Genomic DNA, 10,726 nt, shown 5'->3' with positions numbered 1-10,726 from the left:
GATGGTATTGAGAGGTAGTGAGGCCTTTTGGAGGTCACTGGCTTGTGGGGCTCCACACTTAGCAGGGGATTAACACAGTTCCTACAGGAGGGTTTAGTTATCACCAAGGTGGGCTGTTAGAAGGTGCCCTGCCCTGTTTGTCTGTTTTCTTTCACCGCTGTTTCCATGTCTGCTCTTCCTCTGTATACAAAGCATACCTTTCATCAGAGGCTAAGCAGATAACGGCACTACGCTCTTGAGCTTCCAAACTATGATCCCCCATGAACTTCTCCCCTTTATAAATCCCCCAGTCTCTAGTACTCTGCTAGGGCGATGACGTGCCTCTTCAAGCATTTTGTTTTTCTTTTTTCCCAGCAGGCAGTTTTAGAGAGTTATCAAAACTTCAGCTGCAGCAGAAGTCTGACTCGAGCAGGTGAGCTTCAGAGGTATTAGCTTCTCAGGCTGCTTGTGTGGTAAGGGCTCTAAATCTGGCTCAGTACCCAGGCTGTTTGTCCTCAAGTACCAAAGCCACCATGGGCTAATGCCTAGCTGCCTCTGGCAGCTTCTGTCAGGGAATCTGAGTCAATATGAACCAAAGACAATAATGTGTGGGCAGTTTATATGCTTTTTGTCCTCAGTGTGTATTGCTCTTGGATTAAGAAGACTTCTATTAAATTTCATGTTTCATGCTTTAGTGAGTGTTTAGAGAATTTTATGTACTTGATGTTACATCTATCATATGGGAGAAGTCCAAGAGGGAACCGTCTACAGTGACTTAGGTCACAACAAGTTAGAAAGAAATCAACTTAGAAGACTATCCACAGAGACTCTGGTTGAGGCCACAACTATCCTTACCACACAGGATTTCAGTGTTTTGCTGGAAGCAGAAGTCAGTAGACCCCAGCTGCTAGGTGAAGAAGCAGAATCTGAGAGTTACGTTATGAGGTTGTGAAACAGAGGCAAGATTGTCTTAAGAGAGGGGAAAGAAGGTAAGAGATGGGTAGATCTTCCAGTCCTGTACCTGTCTAAATGGAGCATCTTACTTTGAACCCACAGGGTGAATGGTAGATAAAGCAACCATAACATGTACCAATGTTGCTTGTAGGCAGATTCCTCGGTCTGGCTGGTGAGCAAGCCTAGCTGAATTGGTGTTCCAGGCCAGTGAGAGACCATGTCTCAAAAACAAAATCAGACGTGTCTGAGAAACGTCACTTGCTGTTGACCTCTGGTATCCCCACACAAAAGTGCACACACGCAGTTCTACATGAAAAAGTGGGCACATCTACACACACCCACACAATGCTCCCACATGCATGCAAACATGGACCATAGGCAGTAGATCTGGCAGAAGCTGCCAGTGTATTGAAGACTTGGCTTCTGCTCTTACAGAGTTCCAGTCAGTTGCCCTGGAAATAAAATACAGCTAAAAATGCCATCCTGGCTGTGTGAGCACTGGTATTGGTGTGACCACAGAAGGGAATGCTAAGAGGTGTACTCATGCCCAATGTAAAATATTTGAGACTAGAGGTCGCCTTTTAGTTTAAAAGTAGATTCAATAATCTACCCTTTTATCCTATCATTCCTTTATCCCCTATTTTTCCCACTGGATAGGAGAGAAAAGATAGAGAAAAGAAAAAGAAAGAAATCCCTTAATTTAAACTCTTTTATTTAGTTTTCTCCCTGACCGTGACCAAAGTAACCTGAATCTAAACTCCCTAAACAATGACATACATCCATAATTTACCAAATGACCAAAATCACCCACCCTACCTCTTAGGAATGTGGATGTCATCTTCTTAAAATTACTTCCTGTTATCTGGGGGCAATGGCATCTTTGGGGAACCATGAGAAAAATGGGATAATGGTCAATCCTAGGAGAGTTATCTGTATCATTTGCTGTCCAGTCTCTGTGTGATGGGAAAGTGTAGAAGTCCTGAAGTCCTGGCTGGAGTAAGTAGTCTGTGAGGCTGGACCATCTCAGGGAGCCACTTTGACGTTGTTCTGGATGTATATTTTTGAGGAAACTGTAACAGGCATTCTGGGAGACTGGATCACCTAAAATTCTTAGTTTTGGTGTCTGGCCTTCTTTTTCTGGAAATAACACAAACTTTTAAAGATAACATACAAATCCATATTAACACAGGAAATCAGCTGAAGATGATTCTCTGCTCTATCTTTGAGTAGGCAAAAGATATTTTTCAACGTTTGTTTGTTTATTTATTTATTTATTTTTAAAATTTCCACTTCCTCCCCTCCTCCCAATACCCTCCCACTCCCCCGACTCCCTCTCCCTTTCCCTCTCCCGTCCTAAGAGCAGTCAGGGTTCCTGCCCTGTGGGAAGTCCAAGGTCCTCCCCCCTCCCTCCAAATCTAGGAAGGTGAGCATCCAAACAGACTAGGCTCTCTCAAGGTCAGTCCATGCAGTACAATCAAAACTCAGTGCCATTGTCCTTGACTTCTCAGTCAGCCCTCATTGTCATCCACATTCAGAGAGTCCGATTTGATCACATGCTTCATCAGTCCCAGTCCAGCTGGCCTTGGTGAGTTCTCATTATATCAGTCCCATTGTCTCAGTGGGTGGATGCACCCCTCATGGTCCTGACTTCCTTGCTCATGTTCTCCCTCCTTCTGCTCCTCATTTGGGCCTTGGGAGCTCAGTTCAGTGCTTCAATGTGGGTCTCTGTCTCTCTCTCCATCATCGCCGGATGAAGGTTCTATGGTGATATGCAAGATATTCATCAGTGTGGCTAAAGGACAAGGCCAGTTCAGGCACCCTCTCCTCTGCTGCCCAAGGAACTAGTTGGAGAAATCCCCTTGGACACCTGGAAACCCCTCTAGAGCCAAGACTCTAGCCAACCCTTAAATGGCTCCCTCGGTTAGGATAACTTCTTCCCTGCTCCCATATCCACCCTTCCTACATCTCCATTATCCCATTCCCCCAAGCTCTCCCCAATCCTCCCCTTCTCCCTTTTATCTCCCCATCTCCCCTTCCCCCCAGTCTACCCCCACCCCCCTGCTCCCAACTTTTGCCCGACAATCTTGTCAACTTCCAATATCCTGGAGGATAAATAAGGTGTTCTTATTTAGCTTCTCTAGGATCACAAACTATAGGCTTCATAACTGAATGTAATGTAAATCTTTATCCATGCCATATGAAAGGATAGCATGTAATGATCAGTCATGAGGACTCTGTAGCCAACAAGATTTATTCTGTCTCATCCAGTCTCTGAGCTGGTCCCGTGAAGAGGGGTCAGCATACATGTCACCTGTCTAGTAGTTTTTCTTGTTTTTTTCCTACATGTCTGCAGCCAAGATTTTCAGAAGGTCTCCCCTGGTCAATGCTGACCTTTATTAATTTTGAAGGAATCCATAACTTTATGTTTCCTGTGGAAACAAAGGTACAACCTCTCCCTCAAATGACTTATTTCCTAATTTCCATTCTGATGTTAAGACATCCTTAACATATATAGGTTGGTTTAATTTAGCAGTTTTCCCCCATAATCCATATCTGTCTTCAGAAATTGTATTCTGCTTATGAGTATTTAAAAAATTTAAAGTTAGGATACAAATGCCTTGTTCTATGATATTTCCCATACTTACGTTACTTGTTCTTATTATATGATTATACTCTCTAAGAATTTAACTTTATTATTTTAGACTATTTTTTCTATAACTGTCCATACCATTTTCTTTTCTTTCTTATGAACCTAAGCACATTTTCAAGCATACTATTCAGAGTTCTTTTCAGTCTGGTCCTGGCCTTTTTTTGGCTCTCTGACCCTGTAAGCCAAGCTGTAAAGAGTCGGGTAACCTGTCATGACCCACATACAGGAAGAGGAGGTCCCATAGTGAACATTTTCAAGCTTACCAGTGAAATTGTGTGCATCTGTGCACTGCGGCTCCTGGGAAAATGTTTCTTTTGCCCTTCTGCGAGAGCTGAGCCTTTTGTTGACTGTAACTACCAGGCCCACTCTGGGAAGTTGCTGAGCCTGTGCTGCAGTGGGCATGTCCCTTGCTGAACAGTTTGCCGGCTGTTCATGTGTTCTCTGCACATCGAGTCATCATAAAGGAACCACTTCAACTGCCTGAGGCACTGCAGTTGCTAGGAACACTGGTGTCTAGTACTTTCCTGGTGTCTAGTCACTATGCTTGGATAGGCATGTCCAAAGTTTGATGCCAAGCAGAGTTGGATTTTCTTTGGATCACCAACTACCGAATAATGACATGGAGACATTTTATTAATTATGAAAGCTTGACTTTAGCTTAGGCTCTTAACCAACTAGCTCCTAAAACTTAAATTAACCTGTTTATATTAATATTTATTAATTATATTATCTATGCTAATAAATTATATCATTCTAAGACATGGTTTTCTTCCTTTCCATACAGTATATCTGTTTTCCTCTGAGTCTCGCTGGCAAGTCTCCATTTCTCCAAATCCTTCCCAGAATTCCTATCTCTGCCTGGAAGTCCCATCTTTCCTTGCCTGCCTAGCTGTTGGTCACTCATCTCTTTATTACACTTGGCACAGACATATCTTCACAGTGTGTAAAAAGATTATCTCACAACACTTCCCCCCATGGGAGAGCTGGCCCCACACTTGGGAGATGGACCCATTCCTTACCACTGTTGTAAAAGAGCTGGCTTTGCCTCTTGCCTGAGGGGGACAGGCCCAGTGGTCCAGACTGACCAAATCAGCTACTACCCAAACCTATATCCAGGTCTTTGAGTTGATCCACCCCAACATCTACTCCATATATGACCTGTCAGAGTGTGCGGAGGGACTGTTCCTGCAGAACAATAGCAACAGAATCTCCATGACTCCATGTAACATCAGGATCTCCAGGAGGAGTTTTGGTGAGGGTCCAGTATTGATGATGTGCCAGAAGCCAGAGGGCTTGAACCAGACCAACAACATACAATACAATGAACGTTTGCAAGTAAAGCTGAGTGGACAAAGCGTATACTGTGTGTTCACCACAGCTCCCAGTGCCACTAAGATGAACGAAGAGGTGCTAGAGAGATGCGGAAGACAGGAGCGAAGTGGATCTTTTAAAATTAATAATTTTTAAAATTTCCTTCTGGGGGGGATATTATGGGGGAACTGGGAAATCAGTAGGATTGGGGTGCATGAAGTGAAGTTCCCAAAGAATCAATAAAAGAATTATGTTAAAAAATTGATCCCTCAAGACCAGGGTTAACTTTCTTAACTTTCTAGAACTTGGGTTTTGGAATTCAGTTTACCACTTCAGAGCAGCTTTGGCACCAGGGAGGTCTTGGCTCAATACATATTTTTTTTTTTAACAAAGTTAAATACATTTCGTATTTACAGCTTATTTTTTCACTCTGTTATGTTTCTATGAAGCCTCTGAGCTGTATTGTATTATTTATAACCACAGATTCCATGGAATCCATCAATATTTGAACCAAAGATATGGTCTAATGATCCAGCTCTCTGAATTGGTGAAATTAAATACTCGGGTTCAAAATAAAATGAACAGAATGGAAGAGATAAAATCAATAAACAAGATAAACTCTAAGGATTACTTTCTTCCCCCTTTAAAAATATCTCTTAGGACTACAAAGTGGGGAAGGCAGTAGAAAGAAAGGAGAAGGTGGACCAACCACAAAATTCTGTCTGCATTTATGCCTAGAGTGGATTTGCCCACATTCAGGCCTTTTTTCCCTATTCTGCTATAGAGTGGAGGACAGCAAGCAAACAAACAGTACGGACATAAACACTCAACACAAAGGAACACAGGCTGCTTCAGACTTTCTGAACCTCACACGTATGTCTACCTGGCTTAAAGTCATCATATAGCATCCGACCTGTACACCCTTCACTCTAAACCCTTCCAAGACACCATTACAACACAGCTGCTGGAGAGCCAATTCTGTTGCCAATTCAATTCCCCTATTTTGATGCCAATGTCTACATTTATTCTATAGTGCGAGCATTCTTCTGTCACCACTTTGTTCAACAAAAGCAGCCCTTCTATAGCTGTTGGCTGGAATCTCTGGTGGAAGCCTTTGAAAAGCCATCCAAGAAGCCAGTGTATCTGACCTTCATCAAGTACTCTGGACAAAGCCAAGGACCACCCCTTTCACAAAGGCTTGCTGTGTCTCTAAGTATGTCTCAGATTACAGACATAAGCTAAACTCTATGTCTATACTCCAATCCTTCTATGTATAGGACCAGATCTTTTATAACAAGAGGGATTAGAAGATTCTGACACTTTATGATGAAATCCACTCATTCTCTTCATTATATACTAAAGATTGTTTTAAAGCATGAAGCTTTTGTTTTGAAAACTTGCTGAAATTTGCATTGATTCCATTGAAGTCATCTTACAATAGGATAAGTGTTCCAAAACTCAAAAAAATAAAAATAAAAAATAAAAATATCTCTTAGGCCGGTTGTGGTGGCACATGTCAATAGGATTTGCTGAAGGATGCAGAGGCAGGAGAATCACGAGTTCCTGAAAAAAAAATATCTCTTAGATGTTTTATTGTCTGTGTTTTATTTCATTGCTTAACTATTATGTTCAGTATCATTTATTAAACCAACTCCTGGATTATGTAAAAATTGCATTTATAGCCCTATGATTTATATATTTTAATTTAAAAATTGGCCATACTGTAACTAGTGTTCAATAATACAAGCACATACTGATAGATATCTGTTTCATTTTCAAATGGGTCTTGCCCCTTTGTTCTGTCACCTATTCCTAAAAGTTCTGTGAACATCATTTTTTGTGTCTCTTGATACCCAAGTTCACAGCCCAGTGCAGTAGAAGCAAGAGAATAACTGAATCAGAGGAGAGTGAGTTTCAGGGGGCCTTATGCATATCATAACAAAATTAGATTAACAAAAGTCAAATTAGGGGTTAGGGAGATTGCTTGACAGCTGAGATCACTTGTTGCTTTTGCAGAAAACCCACGTTAAATCCTTAGCACCCATGTGGTGGTTCACAAGTGTGTGTAACTCTAGACCAAGGGGATCCAGAGGCTTCCTCTGGCTTCTGTTGGCACTAAATAGGCCTGTGTTGAACAGTCATACATGCAGGCAAAGCACTCATACACATAAAATAATAGAATTAAAAAATTAAAATCAAACAAATAAATTAGCCACAACAGTACTCATCTCTCCAGCCTTGAGGTCTAAGACTAGCTGGAGACACAGGTATGGGTACAGAGGCACGGGAGTAGCTAGCTTCTAGCTCATTGCAATATTGGGACACACACCCCTGGGTGGAGACAGATGCTTAAAAGACATGTGGTCACAGATGGAGCATGCTCAGAAAGCACATATTGGAAATGGATGAATCGGTCGAAGAAATGTGATGTAGAATCCCAAGCATTTTGTACTTTAGGGTCATTGAGATGTCCTAGTTCCCCGTTTCTGAATAAACTCTGTTTGCTATCTCTACATCCAGTTCCTTCTTTGTTCCAGGATGCAGGAACCCTGAACTCCTTTGGAGATACCTTTTGAACCCTAGTGATGTCACAGAAGTACTCATAAGCCCTGAGCATAGAAATCACTTGGACACATTGAACACAGACCATCTTGTCTGCCCCTCACAGATCCTAATACAACAGTTTAGGGTCAAGTAACAGGAAACACCCTGGTGGGCTTGGTCATTCACTCGAGTGGCATGGATTTCAGCCTCCATAGTATGTCATGAGCGCTTTGGGGAGATGTCTATCCTTCCATCAGGAGGCTGTTTCAGAGAATTTAGCACAAAGGTGGTTGGCTCTGCTCTATAAAACACCATGTGGCAGGGGCTAGTGGCATGAAGAGGCTTCTTCAGGACAGACAGGTGACAAAAGGAAAAGCTACCTTTCTCTTTAAGTCCCACCCTTTGAAAGTTAATTAAGAAAAAGCAGGGAGTTTTCTTCAGAAATTGTCTTTGCGGGGCTGGAGAGACACTTAAGCAGTTAAGAGTAATTGTTGTCTTGCAGAGGAACAGGGTTCAGTTCCCAGGACTCACATGGTGGTGCTTATAACTGTCAGTAAGACCAGTTCCAGGGGCCCCAGGGCCCTTGACTGGCCTCCATGGGCATCAGGCACTTACATCCACGAAAGTAAAACATTCATAACACACACAAATATTTAACTTGTCTCTGAGAAAGCTACTTTGTTAGTAGAGACCCATTTACTGAGATTATTACATTTTAAAGAAATAATCATTTTGATAGTTGGTTTCATAGTAGACTTGCCACAAATTAAAACCACCTGAGCACGGAGCCTCAACTGAGGCCTTGTCCTGATTGCCTTAATGGCTGTAGAGCCATGCCCCCCAAATGTGGGCAATGCCTTCTGGTAGCAGCCCAGACTAAAAAAGGTGTGTGACAGAAGGAAGATTGTTGTCTTTGTCTTGCTTAACCTTTGCTCTTGCCTCTGATTGGTTCACTTGGATGCTGCTGCTGCTGATGGTGATGATGATGATGATGATGATGGTGATGATGATGAAGTCTCTGTTGCTACTGCTGTTGCTGCTGATTCTTTCACTGATATCGGAGCCAACATTTCCAGTCTTCTGTTGTTGACTGAGGACCAGGGGTTTTCCAGGAATCCCTAGGTGTTCAGTGCCAGGTTGGTACTGCTGTGGCATCTGGCCTCATGGACTGACTAAGTACCAGCTTTTCAGCCTCTCATTCATGAGCAATGCATGTTATTACTATTTAATTATAATTACTTATTAATTATAATTATAATCATATACTTACATAATCATATTATAATTAATTATAAATAAATTCTATATAGTATATATATTGTATTTTGCCCTCTTTGTCTAGAGAATTCTGATGAATACACTAACTTACCAAGTAAAGCTAATGATTTAAAGTATTTAATTAGACTTTGAAATTTGTTGCTCAAGATCATAAAGTTTTTCTTCATGAATCTTTCATGTTTCTTCTAAGAGTCCACCATGATCACTGATGACATTTTATTCTCTATGACTCTAAAATAACAAAGCAGTTCTTATTTATAGTATGTATTTTTGACCTGGATATGTTCCAAGAGCATGTTATGTTTGTCTCTAGCTTTCCAGCAATATTTTTGTTATTTTTCCAAATGTTTCAATGAGACCTGAAAAGTGATCCATAGCTCATGATTTGGATTTCTGAAACACAAAATGTTGCTCTTTAGTGAAAATGGAGCTTTTGCCATCTGCGAATCAAACTGATAATGCAGGACATTAGCCGATGTTTCGTGGTTTTTATTTCTTCATACAGTGAACGGACACTTGGTTGTCATTTTCTGTTGATTAGCCCGTCCGGGTCTTGCACTGCTTCCTACATACACTGTTGCCAGTATCTGTTGTAATCGCAGTCTTACTGACAACAACGGAACCCTGTATTCATTCATAATGACAGTTTAGAAGTTAGTGAGCTATAAAACGTGTTTATTTGAAGCACATTGCATATCAGAGTTATTTGTACCATTGGACTAATCAAAAATATCAAAAAAATAGACTAAAGACTGTTGGGACTGCTTTCTGTTGCCAGCCCAAGGGAACTAAGAAGATCCCTTCCTGTGAATATGAAGTGGACATGAGTAGAGAGTTAATTCAGCCCACAGTGTAGTTCACCAAGCTGTTTACAGAACAATTTGTGCCGACTGCCTTCAAAACAAAGTGGAAGTGACATCATCCTCTGGAGGAGAGAAACACCGAGCATCACAGGACTTACATTCTAACTGGGAAATTATTGGCTGGATCAATAAATCTTTATTTCTTATTTAGTATTTGTCATGTATTCGACCCTGGGCAAAGCATGGAAGCATTCTCAGAATTATGAGCTAATGGAATAACCACAAACTTAGCATTCACTTGGACAGATGCATGCAGTCAGACAGTGAAATAGGTTTATTTCTCATTTTCTTTCTATGCTCATATACTGTAGACCTCAGACCCAACTCACTTTGGCTTCTCAGATGTTCCTCAAAGGGAGGCTCTCACTGAATATCTCTGAGATAAAGCAAAACAACGCAAATTGAAACACTGGGAAGAATGATGGGAAAAAGCAATTGCCCACTGGACATGATGGTGTACACTTTTAATTTCAGTACTTGGAGGCAGAGGTAGGTGGATCTCTGTGAATTCAAGGCCAGCCTGGTCTACATAGTCAGACCCTGTCTCAAAAGAACAAACAAACAAATAAAGCATTTGCCCACATATCTACCCCACAAACTAATAACTGCTAAGTTATATATTGAGGAGGGAATTGGGAATATTACAGAATTTCTTATTAAATTTATGAAGGACAGTCTAAAGACAGAGTGAGGTCTAAGAACAAAAATCATCTCATTGCATTTTGATATTTAAACTTTTATGCATAATTGTGTTGAATACATTATCTTAAGTTCTTCTGATAGATATTGTCCTATGGAACCTTAAGCCTTTGGTTGTCTTCTAAAAGGTTTTATTTTTATTATTTTTACTTCTCTCTCTCTCTGTCTCTGTCTCTGTCTCTCTCTGTCTCTCTCTCTCTCTCTTGTGTGTCTTTTTGTGGGTGTGTGCAAGTGAGTGCAGTACTCACAGAAGCCGCAAGAGGGCATGCAATCCTCTGACGTTGGAGTTACAGACAGTTGTAAACTTCTGGGAACTGAACTATAGGTTGTGGAAGAGAAACAAGTACTCTGAATTGCTGACCCATTTCTCCTGCACTTTGGTCATTTCTTTTAAAATTTATTCTGCTCTGTTTCTTTAGCTGAATAACTTTTATCTGCACGTGAAGAC

General features: G+C 41.2%; 1 long non-coding RNA gene across 1 annotated transcript; it reads left to right on the top strand.

Annotated features, from left to right (window-relative positions):
• Positions 1-357: 357 nt before the first annotated feature.
• On the top strand, positions 358-9,697 carry LOC146895344 (uncharacterized). The gene is made up of 3 exons (XR_015000784.2): positions 358-425; positions 8,454-8,574; positions 9,495-9,697. It is a non-coding gene; the product is annotated as an uncharacterized LOC146895344 (long non-coding RNA).
• The last annotated feature ends 1,029 nt before the right edge of the window (positions 9,698-10,726 follow it).

Source organism: Myodes glareolus, chromosome 3, assembly GCF_982192425.1.
Source record: "Myodes glareolus chromosome 3, mMyoGla1.1, whole genome shotgun sequence".
Lineage (NCBI taxonomy): Eukaryota > Metazoa > Chordata > Mammalia > Rodentia > Cricetidae > Myodes > Myodes glareolus.
This window is presented reverse-complemented; position numbering and strand designations above follow the sequence as displayed.